Genomic DNA, 25092 nt, shown 5'->3' with positions numbered 1-25092 from the left:
TCATGAGTTACTGTTTGTTACTATAAATGCGATATAAAAATAATGGAGGTTAAATATCATTATTATTCTATTAATTTAATAGAAATTAGATATTTATAGTTAATGACAGTAATCTACAGCTCAATTTGTTCACAATGCAGGGATAAAAAAATGTTTTCTTAAATATTTAAAGAAAACATCTCCAATTATTTTCCTTAGATCATTTGCTGATTATCTCAATTTATTTTTCTAATTGCTAGAAGGTATTTCATCACCAAGTAGCCACTAATCAGGTTTGGCAGGAATACCTACTATTGTAAAGATACACTTTTTGTTTTGTTTTGTTTTGTTTTGCATTGATTTAAACTCAAAATTGTTTCATGGTTTAATTTCAAATGCTAAAACCTTCAATTCATTTGTATTTAAAAATACAAAAAAAAAATAACACTGAAAAGTAGAAAGGACAGTATAAAAATATTTATATGACCATTTTTAGCTTCAGTAATTATCATTTTGACAACCTTATGTCTATTTAAATGACTTAGGATTCTATTACAGTGTTATACATGTTCCTTCTATATTATTTCTGAGATGATTATTTGTGCTGTTCTATAAATAGTATATCAATCTGTGGCTGCTTTACTCTTTCTTAACAAATTTTAATAAACAGAAGTTTTTAATTTGAACAAGTCTAATTTATCAACATTGTATTTTCTTTATTTATTTATTTTGCTTTCTGTGTCCTTCTAAGAATGCTTGCTTTCCTGAAAGTCATGAAATTATTTTCTTATATTTCTCTTATGATTTTAGCTTTTATGTTTATGCCTATAATCAGTCTTGAATTAATTTTGTTTATGGTATGAGGAGAGAGTCAAAGTTCCTTTTTAAGAAAGAGATCTGGATATCCAGTTAAATCAGCAAAACTTTTTGGAAAGACTTTTCTTTTTCCCATTGAATTGATTTGCCAAATATTTAAAATTGTGCCCTTAACACAGGGTATAAAGACTCTTGATATCAGTCACCTGCCAGAAAACACTCGGTTCTTGATAAAACCTGAGGGACTGACACAAAACCAAACCTAATCCACTTATCATATCCCTATCATGGCTCACTAATTTGTTCTTGCTAAACCAGCATAGATTGTTCAACCTCCCCTTCAAGCAGACGTCTTCTGGCAGAAGGATGAGCTTTACTTTACATTTATTTACATACACTTCCTAGACTTCCCACTTTTTCTTAACTGCAGAACTTCTGTGGTCCTATCTCTGATTGCTTCTTATGATGATTACTATGAACTCTCACTCTCTTGCTCTTACTCTCTCTTTCTTTTTGACTTATCTATCTCCTGGCCTCATCATAGACTTGATAATTTTAAATATTTTGTAACACAATGATCTATTCTGACTTCTAATGACAACTTTCTTCTTGATCACTTGCTTCTGGATCCACTTTCTTTTTAATCTTCATTTCCATCCTTGTCTTGGTTCTAAGCACCATACTTTGTCTCATCTTCACACTGTAGTCTGTATGCTGTATTTGATATCAATTTTCATCAATTTTAAAAGTAATTTCCAGTCATCACTAACACCAAGTATTTCCAGGGAAGTAAATAAAAAGTCCTCATTTTAAGTAAGTGTTTAACTTTTATTTTAAAAAACAGCAATGAAATAGAAAACTTCTACAAAGCCATCCTCAAGATATATTATAACGTACATAAATAAAATATGAGGTTAATGAAAAAACTTGAAAAATCTATCATATATTTCAAACTAGAAGAGAATAATTCAAATAAAGCAAATATTTAAAGTGATAGATATTCCAATTATACTGATTCAGTTTTACAAATTATATGAATATATTCAGTTATCACATGTATCCCCAATATATTACATTTATCATATATCGTGAAAAATGTTCTCACTCATTTCTGGGAGCTAAAAAGGTGCAATTTTTAAAGATAGAGAGGTAGATGGGTGATTGCCAATGGTTGGGAAACGAATAAAGGAGCGAAGATAGAGTGTGTTTGATTAATGGGTGCAAATATACAATTTGATACATGAAATATAACTTAATGTTTAAGAGATCAGTAGGCTGACTTTAATTTAAAATATTATATATTTCAAAATACCTAGAAGAGAATAATTTGAATGTTTCCAGCATAAATAAAAGACAAGTATTTAAGGTGATGGTTATCCCAATTATACTAATTTGATCTTTACAAGTTATATGAATGTATTAAATTATTACATAACTCCAAAATATGTACATCTATTATGTCTGAATGTAAAAGTAGAAACTCAGTGGTGGATGAAATAACTCAAGTACTTTAATACAATATCAAAAAAGAACGTGAAATATTGACTCCTGAGTGTAAACATGAACAATATCTAACATGAAAACATATATTTCTGGAGGGGATAAGTAGAAAGAATTAACACATTACTTCAAATAATTATTAGATTAAAAAAACACAAAAAATACAATGATCTCAAGTCATGTAAATAGGAAAGTAAAACAAGCCAAATAATCTATAACCAGAAATATCATTTGACCCAGCAATCCCACTATTGGGTATGTACCCAGAGGAATATAAATCATTCTACTATAGAGACACATGCAAACATGTGTTAATTACAGTGCTGTTTACAATACCAAAGACATTGAATCATCCCAAATACCCGTCAATGATATACTAGATAAAGTAAATGTGGTACATACACACCATGGAATACTATGCCGACATAAAAAGGAATGAGATCATGTCCTTTGCAGGGACATGGATGAAGCTGGAAGCCATCATTCTCAGCAAACTAACACAGGAATAAAAACCCAAACACTGTATGTTCTCATTCATAAGGGGAAGTTGAACAATGAGAACAGATGGACACAGAAAGTGGAACAACACACACCAGGGCCTGTTAAAGGGGTAGGGGTGAGGGGAGGGAAGTTAGAGGACAGGTCAGTAGGTGCAGCAAACAACCATGGCACATGTATACATATGCAACAAACCTGCATGTTCTGTACATGTATTCCATTCATTATTTTTTAAAGAAATTTTTAAAAAGCCAAATAAATAAAGTGCTATCTCTACCATAAAATAGAAGATAGTTTGTACATTTAAGTCATTAATTCTATCACACCTCCGCTTTCACCAACTAATATGATTTTTGCTTCTACACATCATATAATAAAAATTTTGCAGAGAATATTTGTGTGATGGTAGATTTTTAAAGTTTCTTCAATTTAAAAAGAGGATTTTTAAAAATTTTTAATTTTGTTATTGTGACGGAGTCTTGCCCTGTCATCCAGACTGGAGTGCAGTGGCGCAATCTCAGATCACTGCAACCTCTGCCTCCTAGGTTCAAGCGTTTTTCCCACCTCAGACTCCCAAGTAGCTGTGATTACAGTCACATGCCACCACGCCCCACGCCTGGCTAATTTTTGTATTTTTAGTAGAGATGGGGTTTTGCCATGTTGGCCAGGCTGGTCTCGAACTCCTAACCTCAAGTGATCCTCCCGCCTCGGCCTCCCCAAATGCTGGGATTACAGGCATGAGCCACCACTCCTGGCCTAAAAAGAGTTGTTTTAATGTACAAATGTCATACAATAAACTGAAATTTTGAAATGCATAATTTGATAGGTTTTAACATATCACACTGTGAAACTATCACCCAATTAAGAAAACCAACAGATACATCTCTCTCAAAATTTTCCTTGTGCTTCTTGGAGTCCTTCTCTCACCATGGTCTACTTTACTAACAACTACCATAGATAAGTTTGTATTTTGTAGAAATGGAATCATAAAGTATAGAACATACATTCTGACTTCTAAAACTCAGCATAGTTATTTTGTGATTCATCTCTGTCAGTACATGTATCCATATTTATTCATTTTTACTGATGAATAGTATTCCATTATATGTTTAGACCATAGTTTGTCTACTCATTCTGGTTTTAGATTTTTTTGGCTGCCTCCAGTTAGGGGCTATTATAAATAAAGCTGCTATACACAGTCATAATCAAGTCTTGGGGAAGGCATGTGTTGGATACTTAGGAGAGGAAGGGCTTGATCATAGGGTAGGTGTATCGTGAATTTCTAAGAAACTGACATATAGTTTTCCAAGGTAGTTGTATCATTTTAAATTCCCACCAACAGCGTAGGAGAGTTCTAATTTTTCTACTCCTCATTAACAGTTACTTTTTTAAAATTTTAGTCATTGTAATAGATGTGTAGTGGTATCTCCTTGGGATTTTAATTTGCATTTTCTTCGTAACTAATGATGTTGAACTGCTTTCACTTGCTTATTTATCACCCAAATATTTCCAGAGTTAAGCATCTGTTAAAATATCTTGTCCGTTTTTATTGGGTTATTCGTTATCCTGCTATCCAATTTTTGAAGTTTTTTTTAAAAAGTGTGTTCTATCTATGTTTTATAAGCCTAATTTGGAAAACAAATTATGCAATAATTATTTATATGGCTATATTAAGTACTAGGGAGATACTATATGTAATGCATTCATCACACAGCTTGGCAAAGTGTAATCTATCAGTAAGTTAATTATTTTTTAGTTATTTTTGCAACTATTGCAAGTGAACACAGACTCTGAATGTCACTACCATACTGTGGAAAAGTCAGCAAATATTGCAAGTTTTCTGTGCTGCATTATGAGAATAATGGTAATAGTTCTAATAGAAATGATAGAACTGGGAAACACAACTCACATAAAATTAAAGATACAGAACAATATTGTAGGGATTTTGAACTAATTGTAGACTTGTCTATTCTTCCAAATTATATAAATTTATAGTTGAAAATTAAGGAGCATTATGAGAAATCAATACTTCTGAGCTTTTACCTAGAAAGAAAATGAGCCAGAGAATAGAATGAATGGTGAACTGGCAGCTTTATTACTCCAGTGTATTTGATTATAAAATGAGCATGTAAAAGTGGAAATCATACATTTTATATTCTCTCAATTTAGAAAGAGTTATTTTCATAAGGATTGACTCTTTATTAATGGATTATTTGACTGTATCCATTTAGAGTACCTGACATTTAAAATAAACTTAAAGTCATACATTCAAACAACTTTCTCACGTACCAACAATAAATCTAACTTGTAGATTTTTGCTTCAAGTGAGTTAGGTACCTAATTTAACTTTTACAAAAAATATCTTTAAATTATAAAAGGGGGATGAGTTCTGAAAGAGGAGAAAAAATAGTAAGGTTCCTAAATACATTTATTCTTGATTGTTTTAACTTTGAATTTTGGAATAATTTTTAACTAAAAAAAGTTGAGAAATAAAATGATATTTTATAGGTTATAACCTGTTAACATGTGTATTTATTTTACTGCTAAACTTGTCACAGTTTTAGTCAATAGGAATTAATTAAAGTTGACTCCTTTATCATTTCTATGTGAAGCCCATTTTTGAGCACTTTCTTATAAAACCTGGAGATATTCCAGGCTCATCTTTGTACTTTCTTGATTTGTAGATGCCGTGATAGAATATCTGTAAAACACAGAGAATTGTTGATAAAGCTAACCTAAACTCTAAAAGTCTTCACTAAGGTATTATGATATAAAATTACCACATATATCAATAGCCTTTGCACAAAGAAACCATTACCTGTTAAAAGATGGAGAAAATCCCTTTATGATAGCAACAAATAAATGAAATACTTAAGATTGGACTTGTAATTAAGGCATATTTATTCATGTTTTTAAAAGTCTTTATTTCTATATATTTAAAATTTCTTAGATCTAATATTTAATATATGATATAAAGATATTTTGTAATGTTGATGCAACCTTGTTTCTAAAATAAATTCAAGCTGACCATAAAGTTTTATTGTCCTAATGGGGTATTGACTTCTGATCACCATTTTATTTAGTGTTTTGCACTGACCTTTCTAAAAAATATCGCCTAACAATTTTCATTTTTGTGCTATCTTTGTCATTTTTGAAAATCAATGTTAAACAGCCTTTATAAAAAGAATTAGTAGGCCAGGTGCGGTAGCTCACGCCTGTCATCCCAGCACTTTGAGAGACAGAGGCAGGTGGATCACCTGAGGTCAGGAGTTCGAGACCATCTTGGCCAACATGGCGAAAACCCATCTCTACTAAAAATACAAAAATCAACCAGGCATGGTGGTGGGCGCCTGTAATCCAGCTACTCGGGAAGCTGAGGAAGGAGAATCGCTTGAACCCGGGAGGCAGAGGTTGCAGTGAGCCGAGATCCCACCACTTCACTCAAGCCTAGGCAAAAGTGAAACTCCGCCTTAAAAAAAAAAAAAAAAAGTTACTTCTCTTTTCATGACTTGTTCATGGGTTTCTGTCAATACTAATAAAGTGGTTCTTGTAATAGCCAAAAAAAAAAAAAAAAAAAAAAAATTTAGTTTTCTTTATCTTTCTTCCTCCCCTCTACTTCTGGAATTCCCATAACATGTATGTTACAAACTTTGTAGCTGTCCCACAGTTCTTAGATATTCTATTATGTTTTTCTTTGCCTTTCTTTTAGCTTTTCAGTTTTGACAGTTTCTGATGGGATGTCTTCAAGATCGAAGTATTTTTTTTTTCCTCAGCCATGTCCAATCTACCAGTAAGTACGTAAAAGGCATTCTTAATTTCTCTTACAGTGGGTTTATCTGTAGCATTTCTTTTGGGTTCTTTCTCTGAATTTCTCTCTCTCTCTGCTTACATTGTCCATCTGTCTATCTGTTCTTTCTCTCTCTGTTTTTGTGGTCCATCTTTTCTTGCATACTGTCTACTCTACATATTAGAGCCCTTAACACCTTAATTGTAGTTGTTTTAAATTTTCTGTCTAACAATTCAAACCTCACTGCCATGTCTGGATCTGGTTCTAATGCTTGCTCTTTCTCTTTTTTTTTTTTTTTTGCCTTTTAGTATGGACTGTCATTTTTGTGTTATAACTTGGATATGAAGTACTGGGAAAAAGGAGTTCTATAAATAGACCTTTAATAATGACATGACAGGGGAAGCATTTTATGCTCCTTTGATTAGGTCTCAGTCTTTTAGTGACCCTACGCCTCTGGACTGTGAACTTTGCAAATCCCGTCCTGCTGCCTTCTCGGTCGGATAGGATGGCAAGAGTGGGCTGTAGTTGGTGTTTTCTTTCCTCCAGGTTCGTTAGGCTCTGATAAAACCCAAGCAGATTAGGTTCTGTTTAAATTATTTCTCCTGAGGGCAGACATTTTAAGAAAAGTGCTCTGGCTTATGTCAAAACGGTTCCTTTCACTTCTCCTGACAGAAGCAGGGGTTTTTCTTTAATATTCATAGTGATAACCTTGTAGAACTCTTTTTTTTTTTTTTTTTTTTTTTTTGAGACAGAGTCTTGCTCTGTTGCCCAGGCTGGAGTGCAGTGGCACAATCTCAGTTCACTGTAACCTCCGCCTCCTGTGTTCAAGTGATTCTCCTGTCACAGCCTCCCTAGTACCTGGTATTACAGGTGCATGCCACCATGCCTGGCTAATTTTTGTATTTTTAGTAGGGAGAGAGTTTCAACATGTTGGCCAGGATGATCTCGAACTTCTGACCTCAGATGATCCATCTGCCTAGGCCTCCCAAAGTGCTGGGATTACAGGTGTGAGTCAATGCGCCTGGCCCATGAACCTGGTAGAACTTTTGGAGATAAAACTTACAAACGTATGGGGTACTCAGTGATTGGGTCCCCCTGGAGGTTTTTATGTCTCAAACCTGTCCATGCTGAGCCTATAGTAATTTGTCACAGTTCAGGTTTCCCAGTCTCAGCACTCAGCACAGGTTCTCAAGTGGCTTATGCTCACGGGTTATTGCTCAGATGAGCCAATATTCTCTGCATTTGACAGTTATTCTTTCTGATTTGAGGAGCCCTGGCTTGCCCTGTGATCTCACTTCTCTGACAGATCTGAAAAGAGTGTTGATATTTCAGTTTGTTCGGCTTTTTACTTGTCAGGACAAAGTGGTGGCTTCCAGCTTTTTACATGCTGCACGAGAAACCAGAAAACTCTTGCATTTTCCTTCATTTTCAATTTCTAAAACATTTGTGGAGCATTGAAAACATCTGCCATTTGAAGAATAGGGAGAATTCTTCTGTGAATTATCTAGGCCTGATGAATTTTTTTTTTTTTTTTTTTCCTCTAGAGACAAGGCCTCACGATGTTTTCAATGCTGGTCTTGTACTCCTGGGATCAAGTGATCCTCCCACGGGAGGCTCCCAAAGTGCAGGGAGCCTGGTGATTTTTGTGGGTGAGTTTATTATTTAATCTGCGGAAAATGGGCTATTTAAACTTTCTATTTTAAGTCTCCTCTTTTTTATTCTTTTGCCACTATACTATCTATTGTGAATGATGTCTCTTTTTTTATATGTTTGATACTGAATTATCTATTGTATTGAGGTTTTCATGTTTATTTATATAGAGGTTTGTAAATGAATCATTTGTTTATTTGTTCAGTTACTTAATTGCTCCTTTACTGGTTGTTTTCCAATAGACATTGCTTATTTATATAAATCTGTGCTTTATCCATATTTCTCTAAATCAATTACTTAAAAAAACAAAACTTTGCTACATTAATTATGACTACTTCTATTGTATCTCTACCTCATTAATTTCTGCTTTTATCTTTATTTCTTCCTATACATTTTTTGTTTACTTTGCTGGTTATTTTTTTCTATTTTTTTAATCTTGACGTTTAATTAATCTGTTTTCTTCTGTTCATTGCTTTAAACGTATCCCACAAATTTCAATATGCAATATCATTTTCATTGCTTTTTAAGAAACTTTTACTTGAATTTTTATTTCATCTTTCACCTGAGGGTATTTTGATAGAAGGCTTATTTAGTGTACATGTAGAATAGTCACAAGGATTATATATCAATTACAATAAATATATGTATTGAACTAAATTATCTATAACCCATACATTTGATCTTTTTCTTATGCAAACATGAATACATCCACTTTATTCCACCTAAACCTTATGCTACTCAAAACTAGAGAAATTGGTGTGAAGCAGTGACTGTCTTTTCAGCATGTTAAAATTTCAGCCCCTGAAGCAGGGAAAAGAAAGAAGAAGCCAGAAGACATAAGATTGACAGAAAAATATATTAAAAGTGGAATTTTCTGAGAGAGTTTAAAGATTATGATGTAATTGTCTAACATAGTAGCAATTTCAATAGAAAGGAAGAATATAATCTAGCAAGAAGAGTAAGGAGAAGAATTTCCAGGCAGTGGATTCCTGGAGACATTTCTTACATGTAACATTGTGTTCTTTGGAAATGCTTTGATTCAATATAGTGCTTCAGTAAGGTCCTGCATAACAAAGGAAGAGTCTTGTCACCAGAAGGTCAGCATGTAGTCAAATGGGGTTTAAGGCTATCTTATAGCTCCAAACAAAAATAGAGCCCAAGGCAAAAATAAAGAGAATCCCAGTCTTAAGGGTGAAAAACACAATGCATTAAAAAGAAATCATCAATGTTACAGACCAAGGCTAATTCTGCATGCCAAAGCTGTACATTTGCTTCCAGCGAGGCATTATATGAGGCATAGGACTGAATTTCCTAATGGAGTTCATTTTCAAGTCTTATTCTCCAGTGGAGAGAACTAAAGAGTTAGAGTATGTAAAAAGAATGTAGAAAGAAACCCCCTAAGTTAAGGTGTATCATACAGCCAAAAGACCACTTTATCTCTCTAGACACATTTCAAGGTTTCAAGTGATTGATGTATTAAGCTGTACAGATATAGACAATATCTATTATCACAAAAAGTTAATTTGACAACACTTTTCTATATCATTAATAAAACAGATGACATTCAGTGTATTGCTCTTAAATGATAATAGATAATATTTCTGCCAGGAATTGATAAATTTGGCAACAACAACTATGCCTCAAAACCTGTCCACATTCCTACCATCCCCAGAATAGAAGTTGATAACTTTTGCTGGTAGGCTTTTCTCTAACCCTTTTTAAATTCAGTGGCAAGTAATTATGCTATAATTATACTATATTATACTATTTTCCTTCTATGTAATTCTATCTGATATAAATCCATATTTATATATTTTTAAATAAAAATAACATTTTACTAATTCAATTGTTACATTGCCAGATAGAGTTAAAATGCCAGATCATTTAGAGAACAAAATAGAAAATATTTGAGGAGTAATATAAATTTTTTTTTGGTAAAAGAAAAGTAATTAGGAAATACCATCCTCCTTCTCCAACAAATTAAACTCATTTAGATAATTGTGATTTTTTTCATACTTGAATGAAGGAACCATTAGTTTTTATGAAAGTATCTTACTTCTAGTAAGATATATAATTTTAAAAGAGTCTGCATAAGCATTCATATTAAGAATTTTTTTAATCAAATTAAATGGCTCTTTCCTAAATGGCTCTTTCCTAAGTGACAAACAACAAAAGTCAGTGATATTTTGTCATCAACAAATATCGACTTTATTTTATAAATAAAGTCAACAATATAAAGTCAACAAATGTCGACTTTATTTTATTTCTTAGAAAATTTCCTTATGAAAACAATATTTTCAGGTATAGTGAGTCTGTCACTTAACCTGTTATATTCAATTGGATTTGCTTGACAATTCACTATATTGTCACTAATTATCAAATTATGTGAGAATTTTCACTTCCCTTATTTGTTACAGAGATAATTTACAATAAAATAACTATTTTCTAGATTTCATATTCCCAATAAAGTGCTATATAATGTCTTAAATATTAAATTTTAACGATCTGTGCATAAGTATTTCTAAGTTGCCTTGTAATAGGTAGAAATTTGATTACAGTTGAAACAGACCATTGAAAAACCATTGATTTTATTGAACCTTTTTAACTATTTTTGTAAAGGGTCTCTAAAATTGAGTTGATATGATTTTATGAAACAGACATATTAATATCCTCATTCACTTGAAGTACTTTTGTCATGTTTTTTTGAGGGATACAGAATACAGCTTTTAATAAAGATAAATTTTTCCAAATATTAGGAGAATATTGGTTCAAATATTTTTTCTATATGACAAAACTCTCTAAAGCTGATGTATTTCAAGATTCCTCAAAATAAATTGAGGAGAAATTGACATTTTTTTAAAATAAATTCATTCAAATTCAAGTTTCTCATCATATAGCTTCAAGAAAAATAATAGAATTTTATATGTTATCCTTTGTTTTTGTTTTATGACTGATTATTTTCTGTAGAAAAATCATTTAAAATACAAAGTATGATATTGTTTTATGCACCAGTGCTTATAACCCTTAAGGTTTATTATAAAGCACAAACGCAAACACATGTGCACAAGCCCAAATGACTTAAGTCACTGATTCACTGAATAGAAAGAAGTATCCAAAATCCTAAGCAGAGCAGAAAAAAAAAAAGTCTCCCAGCCAAATAATGAATGGTTCATATAACACAATGTTAACAAAATTTAAAAAGTTCAATTTATAAAGAATAAAGATATTCATTCCTTGAATAAAGAAACTAAATTTTGTTTTCAGAGATTATGCAATTTTAGTATTAACTGACAAATTAAATAAATTCAGATTATGAAATGAAGAATATTAAACAAATCTCAACTCAGTAACTTGTAGAAAAAGAAAGTTCTGTCTACCTTGGCTAAAAGTACTATGACGTCTTTAAGCCATTAAACTTCCATAATTATAATAGCAACTTTACAAAAATATCTTTATGTATAATAGAGGAAAAATAACATTTGCTTCATGGAGTAATTGCATGGTTTGAGCAAGGTGCTTATGCAAAATTATTTGTGGAACAGTTAATCGTATGTATTATTTCTGTTATAATGATTCTAAAGGTGTTATTTTGATCTTTAGCATGTATTTACAACACTAAAAACAGACTTTCTTAGGATACTTCAAACCTGTTTTCAAATGAATACTCTTTAGCATTCTGCAGACCCTGAACAAGACAACTAAGCCTCTAAATAAAGGAGTGTTCTTCAATGGTCAGAAAGGACTTCTTGCCACAAAATAGGAATTGAGGTCTGCTGCCTTGCAGAGGTACTTATATAAAGTTTTACTTAAAACAGCCTATATTTTGACTAAATAGGTGACCTTTAAAGATAAATTAGTGACCTCAAGTTTCTGCTACTTAACAATACATGTGACTTTGGACAAGTTTAAACATGTCAAAGCTATCATTTGCTTATCCGTATAGTGATAGAGCACCGCCATCTTGGACAAACACTGCCATTTTAAGTTCCAGCTCCCTTTCTAACCTCATGCATTTCAAGAAGATCACTTCTCTTCTAACAACAAGCAGCCAGAGAGAGCAGACAGTAAAACACAGATAAGACAGCTTGGATACAAGGGGATCAGGGAAAGTCTCTTGGGTAACCACCAAACGTCACACTCACACAATGGGCCCCAGTAAAATGGTGGGCACTAATAAGCGCATCCCTTTCTCTTTAGGCGCACTAAGATAAGGAAGCTAAAAGCAGACTTGGGGGTTATACCTACAGCTGCAGGAAGATATATGAGAACACACACCAAACTCTCCCTCCCAGGTAAGCAAGACAAAGAGACAGAGACATTCTGAGCCTGTGGTAAACTCTCCTGCCCTGAACCCTTAAATACTCTTGTCTGTACGATAGAGTGCTCCTGACCTAACTCGGCCTGAAGGCCCTCTCAGGTTTATTCTCCAAACTAAACCTGTCTTTGACTGTTGAGCTGCTTTTCGTGTTTCTTTCCTCTTTCTTTAACTCTTACATTTAGGTCACTTGACAAAGGGAGCTTGTGAGTGAATCAACTACTTAGCACAGGACTTGTTACTTAGTAAACTTACGTGTAATATTTGCAAAGAAAGTGTCTGTTATGATTTTAAGGAAGAGAGTCCACTTGATAAATCCATACTTCAAAAGTATCCAAGATGCCTAAATAATATTTCTATTTCATAAACTGTAAATGTTTCCTCAGTAAATACCAGGGAACAGAATATGTGGGATGAATTTAAATGTTTGTTATTTATCTCATATCCTTTGGATATTAGATCTGGAAGTTTTGGTTCTAGAGCAGTACTTTCTGATTAGCAGGCCAGTGGGAATTATGTAGATTAGCTTAAATAGTTCTAGAAATTACATATATTAGGACTTGGTCTCAAAAGTCTCGTAAGCAATACGTAAGACACTGAAAAAGAATAATAGACAAAATGTTTGGTTTACCCAATCACAATATTTGTAATTTTCTGCCTATGGTGTTGATTAGAGCCTCAGAGAATTAAGAAATATCATAGTAACCATAAAAAAATAAGACCTAGAGCATCTCATACATACTAGAGAAAATGAAACTCAACTTTGAATTAGTGGATCCCTGCTGACTTTACCACTGACTTTTCTTGTGGATCATGTCTCATTATTTCCATCAAGATTGTGATCATTACTTCAGATCTTTCAATAATTTATTGTCAACTCTACAGAATTTGAAACATCCTAAACAGTGCATTTTTTTTCTCTTGTATTATCCTGAAATATTTTATTCTAGCTACATAGATTTAGTATAGTATATGCCATTATGAAAATAGCTCATCTGTTTCAGCAATGTACTTAGAATGCTTTTCTATACCAGACTTTTGACCCTAACCTCTCTCTTTGCATTTTTCCTTTTCTGATGAGCAATATCTATGCTGATACCTCACTATTTCATACATAGTTACAGTCCCATAGCACTTAATTTTATAAGGCATAAAAAGCATTTGCCAGAAGAATAAATTCTATCTCTAAGCTCTTCATGATGAAATTGTAAATGAAGAATAAATTATATCTATAAACTCTTCACTGATGAAACAATTATGTAAAAATATGAGATTCTTTACTGTTTAGTTAAAGGATTGGTAAAGGTATTTTGAATTTTAAGATATTCATATCCATAAGAGAGGAAACTTCAGAATTCAAGTTGGTTAGCAAATCTCTCTCAGGTAACTTAAAGAGAGAGAGAGATAGGGGGGGAGGGAGAAAGAGAGAGAGAGAGAGAGAAATAAGAAGACACAGGAATATTTGGATTGCTAATGTATCTATGCAATCACTAAAACCAGAACTGCAAGTGTTATTTCTGACTTTTTCCTTTATCTTATCCCAGGCATTTAACTGCTGTTGTAGTACTTAGAATTATCTCTCCTTAACAACTTCTGGGATAATTTTCTCCTTCATATCCACACTGATAATTGCCTTAGTTCAAGTTATCATCACCTCTATTGGTTCTGTTGGGAGTGTAGCCTTGCTGACATTCTGCCTCTAAATTCACAATCTTTTCATTCATCATTTGAACCATGCCAAAATAATCATTCTAAAGAATAAATATAACATATATTTACCTATTTGAAACATTACAATAGATCACTATTGCCTAGTAAATAAAGTTCACAGTTAAGCTTGACATACAAACATCTGCCTGGTCATCTCCCTTGAAATCATTGTTGTCTCTCCTCAACCTAGCACACCCTACATTTCTAGAATGAGAAATTACTTACAGTTTACTGAATATTACACACATTTTCAGAACTTTTAATGCTTTGTGCATGCTTACTCTTCAATCTAAAATGTCCTCATCACATTATTTCTCTTAAAGAAAATACTTAATGATATTGTGATGTATAAATCATGTACCACCAATGATACTGACTTAATGATCACTATTCATTTTATTTAAAAAAAAATGGACTTTGAGTGAATGAAGAACAGAGCGAGGGTATGAAGTCTGTAATCTTAATAATACAGTTATTGTTTCTCTTCTTAATTTTAAGAACTTTTTAGTTTCTATTGTTTCTAAATTAGCTCCTCTGGCTACCTCTTAAAATTCTGAGCTTCTAATAATGTGTTAATAACTTTTCTTTTGCATCTACTTAGTCACTATTTGCTTGTATATAAAACTAATAAGTGCAACAGGTACAATTTGAAAGAGAACACTAAAAATATTTTGTGCAGTAATTATATATGGAACCAAGAGGGTCTAGAGCTTTTTATTTTAAAAAACAGTGGCAAGAAAGCTTATCCAATTGAAATTCTGAAAGATGTGATGTAGCCTGGTGGTAGATATGTGTCTGAGGAAAGCTCTAGAAATATATATTTTTTCCGTCTCTATCCAGAAGAATAAATATTAAATTTTTTCTTAGGTGTTGATAAAAAAAAAAGTTAAAAACCTTTCTTATCCACAGCGTTGTAAGATGGAGAGCTTAACTTCTTTACTTAAAGTGGGACATGTGTAATTCAAATTCCATATGACTTACCAACTTCATCTTCTGATGGGAACAGACCTTGAGAAATATCTTAAAAATATACAGAATTTAAAAATGGCATTAGAGTTGGACAGCATGAAACAGCATCTGGTGAAGAAAATCAATTTAATAAGAAAGCATAGATGTAAAAATGATCAGTTCGAGCATTCAAAATAATATGAAAATGTTTCACAGGACACAAACATGTTGACACTGAAGAAAGACAACATCTTGACTGACAGGTATGCCAACCCCTTTTTTTAATCACAGTTAGGAAAACACCCCTATTTACAATTGGTTAATAACATTTATCCTTAAATTTCAGTAAGTTAATTGACTTTTAAGATGAATTCCTTCACTAATCATTTTCATTTTATGTATTTCTAGATACATCGTATTGATGCAATAATTTGTGTTGCTTTCTAGATTCAAGCAACTTTTATTCATACCATAATGGTCAAAAGATATTGAAATGCTATGTTTAAAAATCTTTTCTAAATTAACTTTTTGACTCTTTTTATAACACTTAGCTTAAAACACAAACACATTGAATAGCTGTAGAATATATTTTCTTACTTTGTATTCTTATTTTAACAATTTATTTATTTATTTTACTTCTTAAACTTTTCTGTTAAAATCTAAAACACAAACACACACATTATTAGTCCAAAACAAACAAGGGTCACAATCATCAACATCACTGTCCTCCACTTCCACATGTTGTCTCACTGGAAGATCTTCAGGGGCAATAACACACATGGAGCTGTCATCGCCTATGATGACAATGCCTTCTTCTGGAATACCTCCTCAAGGACTGACTGAGGCTGTTTTACAGTTAACATCTTTCATAAGTAAAAGGAGTACACACTAAAATAATGATAAAAAGTATAGTCTGGTAAATACATAAACAAGTAACATAGTCATTTACTATCTTTATTAAATATTACATACTGTGCAAAATGGTATGTCCTTATTTATTTATTTATTTATTTATTTATTTATTGTATTTATTTATTTTTTGAGATGGAGTCTCGCTCTGTTGCCTGGGCTGGAGTGCTGTGGGGCGATATCTGCACCTCCACCTCCCGGGTTCAAGCGATTCTTCTGTCTCAGCCTCCTGAGTAGCTGGGAATACAGGCATGGGCCACCACACCCAGCTAATTTGTTTTGTACTTTTTAATAGAGACGTGGTTTCACCATACTGGACAGGCTGCTCTCAAACTCCTGACCTTGTAATCCACTGCCTCGGCCTCCCAATGTTCTATACTTTTATATGACTGGCAGCACAGTTGTTTTGTTTATACCAGCATCACCACAGACATATAAATAATGTGTTGCACTGTGATATTATGATGGCTATGACATCACTAAGCAATAGGAATTTTTCAGCTCTGTTATAACCTTATGAGACTACCATTATATATGTGGTCCACCGTTGACTGAAATGTTAGGCAATGTGTGTGTGACTGCAATTAAATTTTTGGCTATTATATAACTTTAATTGATACTTATAGAATGATAAAAAACCTATATTATTAATACATTACTATGTATTTAAATTGCTGGAACATGTCCAGGCGAACACTTGAGATATTGTGCCCATTCATTGCTTGGAATATCGGGAATGAATCCTCAGCATTTGGTAGCATACTTGCCAATGAATAGGGATACATTAATTTTTTAAACAAGCAAATAAAAAATTACTTAGAGTTATAATCAGTATTGTAATACATTTGGTAATATTTAATTTTTATTAAAAGTGTTTCATATCCTTTTATCATACTTTTTCTTACTGCAATGGAAGTCTGAATATATTCAGGAACTTTCTATACATGAGCAGTCTTATGAAATAATTTTTAAATAAGTGGCATTTTCACAAATTCTGATAATAGCCAGGTACATCAGACTAGACTGGATTTAGATGTTCTTAACATGCATAATATCTCTGTAATAGAGTTATATACAAGATTTGGAACAAATAGCCCAAACCCTTTGTTGTAGCCATCAGGGGGTAGAGGATAAATTTTTCTCAATATGAGAAAAGATTCTGTATGGCTTTAATAACTGAAGTCAATTATAAGAGAGGTATCCTTGCCCTTAATAGTCTACTCCAAGGTCATTTAACTTGATAAAATCATCCTGGAAATACAACTTGTGATATTTACTGTGCATTATATTAAGAATTCTAAAAATGCCTCTGTAGTACCACCAACCCAATCACACTGTTATATTTCATTTTGTGATGTAAATTAATAGCCTTTGAACAGCTGTCTAGGCAAAAAGAATTATAGGATCCTTGTTTAAACAGTGGAAGTGTATTATGCAAAAGAGATCATTTGAGCTACATTACTTTAAAAAATTTCATACTTTCTGGTTTTTATAACACACAGATCATCTAGACATGTCACGGTTTTAACTAAAGTTTTTCTTACCATCATTAGCACCCTAATTTTACAGGAAAAAAAAATTTGCTTTTTCTAGAATAGTATATATTATTATTATACAACAAAATTTTTTTCCTCTATTTTCAGCACAGTGGACGGTTGCATCTGCTCCCAGAATTGAAACCACTTTGACAACCTTTGTCCAAAGAAATGGAAGAGTAGGTGATGTTTGTCCTTTTTGTGCAGAAGAATTTAGTTTCACTTGTGAGGTTCCCCTGCACTAAGGATTGTGGAAACAATTGTTAATATTTAGCTTAGTTGTCTCAGCAGGGACTGATGACCTGCCTTAAAATTCATCACTAGCATCAGTCATTGCTTTGAGACATATAACAAGTATTAATTCTTCAAGGACCCCAAAGAGTGAGGTACAAATTAAGACCCATGGTTGCACAATAATTGCATGATTTTTTCGAACTATTTTAACAGAAAAATCTGGGCATTTTTGTGTGTGAAAGGATTTTAAGAATACAACGTAAATTTGTATAAGGTGTAAGGAAGGGGTCCAGTTTCAGTTTTCTGCATATGGTTAGCCAGTTTTCCCAATACCATTTATTAAATAGGGAATCCTTTCACCATTGCTTGTTTTTGTCAGGTTTGTCAAAGATCAGATGGTTTTAGATGTGTGGTGTTATTTCTGAGGCCTCTGTTCTGTAACATTGGTCTATGTATCTGTTTTGGTACCAGTACCATGCTGTTTTGGTTACTGTATCCTTGTAGTATAGTTTGAAGTCAGTTAGTGTGATGCCTCCAGCTTTGTTCTTTCTGTTGAGGATTATCTTGGCTATTCAGACTCTTTTTTGGTTCTATATGAAATTTAAAGTAGTTTTTTTTCTAATTCTGTGAAGAAAGTCAATGGTTCCTTGATGGGGATAGCATGGAATCTATAAATGACATTGGGCAGTTTGGCCATTTTCGTGATATTGATTCTTCCTATCCATGAGCATGGAATGTTTTTCCATTTGTTTGTGTCCTCTCTTATTTCCTTGAGCAGTGGTTTGTAGTTCTCCTTGAAGAGGTCCTTCACATCCCTTATAAATTGTATTCCTAGGTATTTTATTCTCTTTGTAGCAGTTGTGAATGGGTTTTCACTCATGATTTGTATCTCTATTATTGGTGTATAGAAATGCTTGTGATTTTTGCACATTGATTTTGTATCCTGAGACTGCTGAAGTTGCTTATCAGCTTAAAGAGATTTGGGGCTGAGATGATGGGGTTTTCTAAATATATAATCATGTCATCTGCAAACAGAGACAATTTGACTTCCTCTCTTCCTATTTGAATACCCTTTATTTCTTTCACTTGCCTGATAGCCCTGGCCAGAACTTTCAATACTATGTTGAATAGGAGTGATGAGAGAGGGCAACCTTGTCTTGTGTCAGTTTTCAAAAGGACTGCCTCCAGCTTTTGCTGATTCAGTATGATATTGGCTGTGGGTTTGTCATCATCAGAGTGAACAGGCAACCTACAGAATGGGAGAAAATTTTTGCAATCTATCCATCTGACTAAGGGCTAATATCCAGAATCTACAAAGAACTTAAACAAATTTACAAGAAAAAAACAACCTCATCAAAAAGTGGGCAAAGATATGAACAGGCACTTCTCAAAAGAAGACATTTATGTGGCCAACAAACACACACAAAAAAGATAATCACCACTGGTAATTAGAGAAATGCAAATCAAAACCACAATGAGATACCATCTCACGCCAGTTAGAATGGTGATCATTAAAAAGTCAGGAAACAACAGATGCTGGAGAAGATGTGGAGAAACAGGAATGCTTTCACACTGTTGGGAGCGTAAATTAGTTCAACCATTCTGCAAGATGGTATGACAATTCCTCAAGGATCTAGAACTTGAAATATCAATTAACCCAGCAATCTCATTACTGGGTATATACCCAAAGGATTATAAATCATTCTATTATAAGGACACATGCACGCATACATTTATTGTAGCACTATTCCCAGTAGCAAAGACTGGGAACCAACCCAAATGTTCATCAATGATGGAATGGATAAAGAAAATGTTGCACATATACACCATGGAATCCTATGCAGCCATAAAAAAAAAGAATGAGTTCAAATCCTTTGCAGGGATATGGATGAAGCTAGAAACCATCCTTCTCAGAAAAGTAACACAGGAACAGAAAAACGAACACCACATGTTCTCACTATCAAATAGGAGTAGAACAGTGAGAACATATGGACAAAGGGAGGGCAACATCACACACTGAGGCCTGTTGGGGGATGGGGGGCTAGGGGAGGGATAGCATTAGGAGAAATACCTAATGTAGATGATGGGTTGACGGATGCAGCAAATCACCATGGCACATGTATAGTTATGTAACAAACCTGCACGTTCTGCACATGTATCCCAATATAATAAAAATATGATGAATTTCATTAAAGGAATATAACATTTGATCAGACTGAATTTATTTATATGTGTATGATAATCACAGATTCTAAGTATAGTATGTTAGATTGAGTGTTTTGGAGACTCCAATAGTTTGATTGGTTAGCTGACTAAAAATTTGAACTCAGCTGGGTGCAGTAGCGCAAAACATTTTGAGAGGCCAAGGGAGGAGATTCACTTGAACCCAGGAGTTCAAGACTCACCTGGGGAACATAGCAAGACCTCATCTGTACAAAACGTTTGTTTTAAAGTTAGCTGGGCATGGTGGTGTATGCCTGTAGTCCCAGCTACTTGAAGGAGCTTACATGGGAGGATCACTAGAACCCAGGAATCAAGGCTGCAGTGAGCCGTAATCCCATGACCGCACTCCAGCCTGGGTGACAGAGTGAGACCCTGTCTCAAATAATAATAATAATAATACATAAAAAATAAATTAAGAAATTAAATATTGACCCAAAGAAAGCCTAGTATAAATAATGTTGAAATTCTAGAACTTATTTAGTATTTTAGAAACAAAAATGTTCAAAGACTTAGGAAGACTGAAATGCTAGAGTAAGTTTATCATGTAAGACCTCTGACCCACCTCTTAAATATGTGTCCTGGAGAGTTTTGTCATTTGTGATTCATCAGTCACATATGGGGAGTCTCTGCTTCCTCTCACTTCTTCCAGATTTGGGTGAAGCAGCAGAACACTGTGCAGGCATTATGATTTCTCCAGCAATTACTGAAGGGGCCATGTTGGGCATCTCAGATGCATAGGATAGTTATCCTTCCATGAGACAAACTCTGACCATGGAGTACAGGAGCCAAGAAAAGACTGGCAAATCAATTTTCTCTTGCTTCTTCCATCTGATAACCCTGTCTGGATGAATATTTGCAGTTGCCGAATATCAGATATGAGTGTTCTTAACTCATTAAGGGACAGTGGCCAGTTTGTTAATGCATCCTTTTTGCCTTTACTCACATTCCTCTTTGCTTCACTTTCATTTGCATCATCCTACCTACATTGGAATGTGACCTCCCAAAGGTAATGAGGATTATTACTTAGTCTCAGGCTCTGTTTTATAGTGAACATGGATTGAGATAGCAATGGATCCTAAAATGGCATTTAATAAAGTAAACTTTCATTTATGATTTTTTGTACACTAACACCATGTATGAAATAAGATGCAATATAAAATATATTTTGAACCAAAAGCAAATATTTTAATTATTTACATCAGAGTTATTATGATGGAATTCAAATCTAAGAAAAGATATTGGGTGATTATATTATTCACAGCATACTTGATTGTCTATACAATGTGTTTCAAGAGAATTTGGTTTAAATTTTTACTCTTTGGTCACCCAAGAAGACATTTTAGATATATTTATACTTATATTCTTAATTATATGTACACCATTGGTTAATTCCTTCATGAAAAATAATTTCATGAGATATTTTGAAATTTTATATTTATAATTATCTATACAAATATTAATTTACCTGTTTTGTAATAAAAAATAATTTAGCTTTTTAAAAATATGAAATATAGCTGTAAAGAAGAGGTTTGTCATTTAACTTTAACAATATTTAGCATTACTTTTGAGAAGCTATTTTAGAAATGAAGCCTATATGAATATTTAATATTTGTATAGTACTTTTGATGCTTAATTGTGACCCAAGTGCTTTGTATTAATTATGTCATTCATTTTAATAATCATCCTGCTTGACAGTACTATCATTATGTCTCTCAAGGCTTAGATTGGTTTAGCCTGTTGCCCATGTAACTCATTTAGTGCAGGATGGATATTAAACCCAGGTGGTAGGGACAACCAGCAGAACATGCCCCCATAACTTCTAAATTAATTGTGAATATTGTGTAGGTGCTTATTATTTAAGATTAGCTGTTATTCTCATATGAAGATATATATTGAGTCTTCAGTATTATTTAATCTCAGGTCTGTGCTCAGAGTCAAAAATCTAAATCTGCAATTTTGAATTCAATGACGTGACTACAAATTTTAATCTTGGCGACCAGCCAGGAAATACTGTATTTCCTTTTTAATGAATAATTGTTTATTTAACATAATATGTTAATTTAAATATTGTTAATTTAATATGACAGAAAAATATTTCTTATTTAGGTTACTAAAATTTTTACAAAAAGCACAATTGTTGGTAATATAAATGATATTCATGTTTTGGAGGAGCTATTTTTCTGTATAACCATTTAACTTAACTAACAAAATCACATATTAGTTGTTTTATTTCTTGAGGATGTATAATTTGTTTCTGTTTGAATGCCTAGGTTTTGTATAAAAATATAAATGTATTTAAAATAAATTATCATGTATATAGCCTTACATGTAAAGAAAAAAGTCCTTATCTCTTGAAAGATGACACTAGTTAATTGGAACCTTTTTCCACCCAGCAATTGCTCTGCTAATACATTAAAAATACAAATAAATAAAGCCTCATTTGAATAATTTTTAAATATTTGTTACTAGAACAAAAATAATTTTTATAAACACCTGTTACATATGGGTCAATGAATGCAATTTAGTTTTGTCAACAAATAATGAGTTCTGAAAAAGGCACACATCTATACAACCATCACAATAAGACATAAAAAACTTTAATTACCCTCGAAATCCCTTTATGCCATATACCAATAAATCCTCTACTTCCTTGTTCCCAGGCAACCACTAATATCCATTCTGTCTCAGTAATAGATTTGTCTTTCCAGATTTTCATGTAAAAGGGAGCCAAGTGGAATGCATTTTTGTGTCTGACTTTTTTACTCAATAGTGTTTAAAGAATCCTCTATATTATTTTGTTTCAGAATTTTTTTTTTACTGTTGTGTAGTGTTGCATTGTATGAATATGCCATCATTTGGTTATCCATTCATATGCTGATAAACATAGTCCTTTTTCAGTTTCTGCTTTATGAATATAAATACTACATATCTGTGTGCAAGACATTGTGTGGACATTTGCTTTTATTTCTTACTTGTAAATGCCTAGATGTGGAATTGTTGGATTATATGCAAAGTCTATGTTAATATTATAAAATAATAGGTTCTCAAATAGTTATTTTTTTCTACCAGCTATGAGGATTCTAGTTGTTTCTCATCTTTGCTAACACTTGAAATTATCAGATATTTAAAATTTTTCTTATCTGAAAGATGTGTAGTGATATCTCATTGTAGTTTAAATTTGCATTGCCCAATGACCACTTATTTTGAGAATTTTTATTTGGTTTATTCGACTTTTCTATATTTCTCTTGTGAAGTGTCTGTTTAAATCTTTTGCACAACACTTATGATATTTGTTGCCTTATAAAATTGATATATTTTGTATAATCTGTATACATCTGCATACATTTATCATATAAATATATAGAGACTTTTCAATAACTTATAGTATCCAAGTTAAAATAGTTGTATGAAGTTATAACTTAGTGTTTTAGAAACAACTGCTAGAAGAACATAAAAAAGGATTAGTGAAATAAATTTCCCTATAAAGTTAAGAGATTTAGGAAAAGTATATTCAGTGCCATAAGACTTTGTTTTTTTACATTTTAAGTGCATATTTCATTTTCTTATGAAACATATAATCTTTACAATGGTTTGACTAATTTTTATAACTCTGGAATGTAAAAATTGCTGAAATTCAGAACTAGACATATCATTTCTATCCCCAGGACATTGACAGCACGCATATTATAATATGGAGGTGTCATATGTGACATAAGGCAACTTAAAGACTTAGCTTTCTACGTTAGCAAGGGAAAAAACAACATATTTGGTCAATCTGGAACATCCTAAAACTTTCTGATAAAAATACTAGCATTTGTCATTTTGAAAATCTGAAAATTATTGTATTAATGGTTATAGATATTAAAAAGTAGATGACGATAGATTGAAACCATTTACAAAGTGAAAGCAATTAGAAATGGTTAAAGTATGTTGTTTTATTTATTGTTGGTTAAGAAATGTAATATAACTAAGCAAACATTCCCAAGCAATTCCATTTCTACTTACTCTTCCTCTTTCTGAAATTTGACCTTATAACTTAATAACTTAAAATGTAGCAATTACATATTTTAATTCCACTACCATGATACTTACTATACTTACCTTTTGAGAGTTAGAATAGTGTTTGTCCTGATGATGTGGAGGAGCTTGTAGTTAGTTTAGAGGATCTTTGAGGAATATAAATGTTTAAGATAAACATATAAAACCTAGAATCAAGAAAAAGACCTTTTTCAGAAGATGAAACTGTTACTCAGGTTACTTGACTGGGAGTTCCCAGACCTCCAGTTTCAATCCTCCCTTCAGCCTTCAATCCCTAAGAGACATCCAGCCCCAGCAATTGGATTGGGCAGGCTGTCTTGACGCACCACGGTGCTGAATGCTTGAGGACATGTTTCAAGAGATCGCCGGGGTTAGTGTGTGTCATCACATTTAAGGGGAGATCAAGAGACAAAAGACTGCCCTGCTGGAGCTGTGTGGTCTTCTCCAAGTGAGAGCTGCTGGCCATAGGACTACTTTGCTTTCAGGGGAAAGGAGGAATTCATTTTCAGTAGCCACAAGAAAAGCAGTTTCTTTTCAGAAGCAACGAAGTAACTTAACAGAAAAACTGAAAGAAACCACAGATCTTTTGAAAGAAGCAGCAGGCTGCAGCCTAAATTGTGAACCAGACTAAAAACTCCCTACAGGAGACAGTGAACCTGCTCACACATCCAGCACATCACCACCACAACCACCATCTGAGAAAGCCATTGAACAAAGATTCTCTATAACCAAGGGATTCATACCGAGTCTGCACCACTGAAAGCACACGGAGCTGCAGCTAGGTGACAATAAACTATAAACATTAAAGTCACATCCTTAAGGGAAAACAGAAATTAAAAAGACAACCTAGCTCAATCAAAAATGAGTTCAAACGTCATTAGAAGAATAGTCTGTCCACATGTGAAGGAGCCAGAAAAATAATTCTGGCAATATGAAAAACAGGGTCTAAA

General features: G+C 32.9%; 1 long non-coding RNA gene across 1 annotated transcript in view; it reads right to left on the bottom strand.

Moving 5' to 3' along the window:
- Positions 1–25092, bottom strand: part of LOC144330551 (uncharacterized) — a 96430-nt gene that overhangs the window by 60085 nt on the left and 11253 nt on the right. The window contains exon 2 of the long non-coding RNA XR_013396849.1: positions 24206–24270. This is a non-coding gene — a long non-coding RNA (uncharacterized LOC144330551). The remainder of the gene's footprint in view (positions 1–24205; positions 24271–25092) is intronic.

Source organism: Macaca mulatta, chromosome 8 (genome assembly GCF_049350105.2).
Source record: "Macaca mulatta isolate MMU2019108-1 chromosome 8, T2T-MMU8v2.0, whole genome shotgun sequence".
NCBI lineage: Eukaryota > Metazoa > Chordata > Mammalia > Primates > Cercopithecidae > Macaca > Macaca mulatta.
Note: the sequence above shows the minus strand (reverse complement) of the source record. Positions and strands in the feature narration are given on the sequence as shown.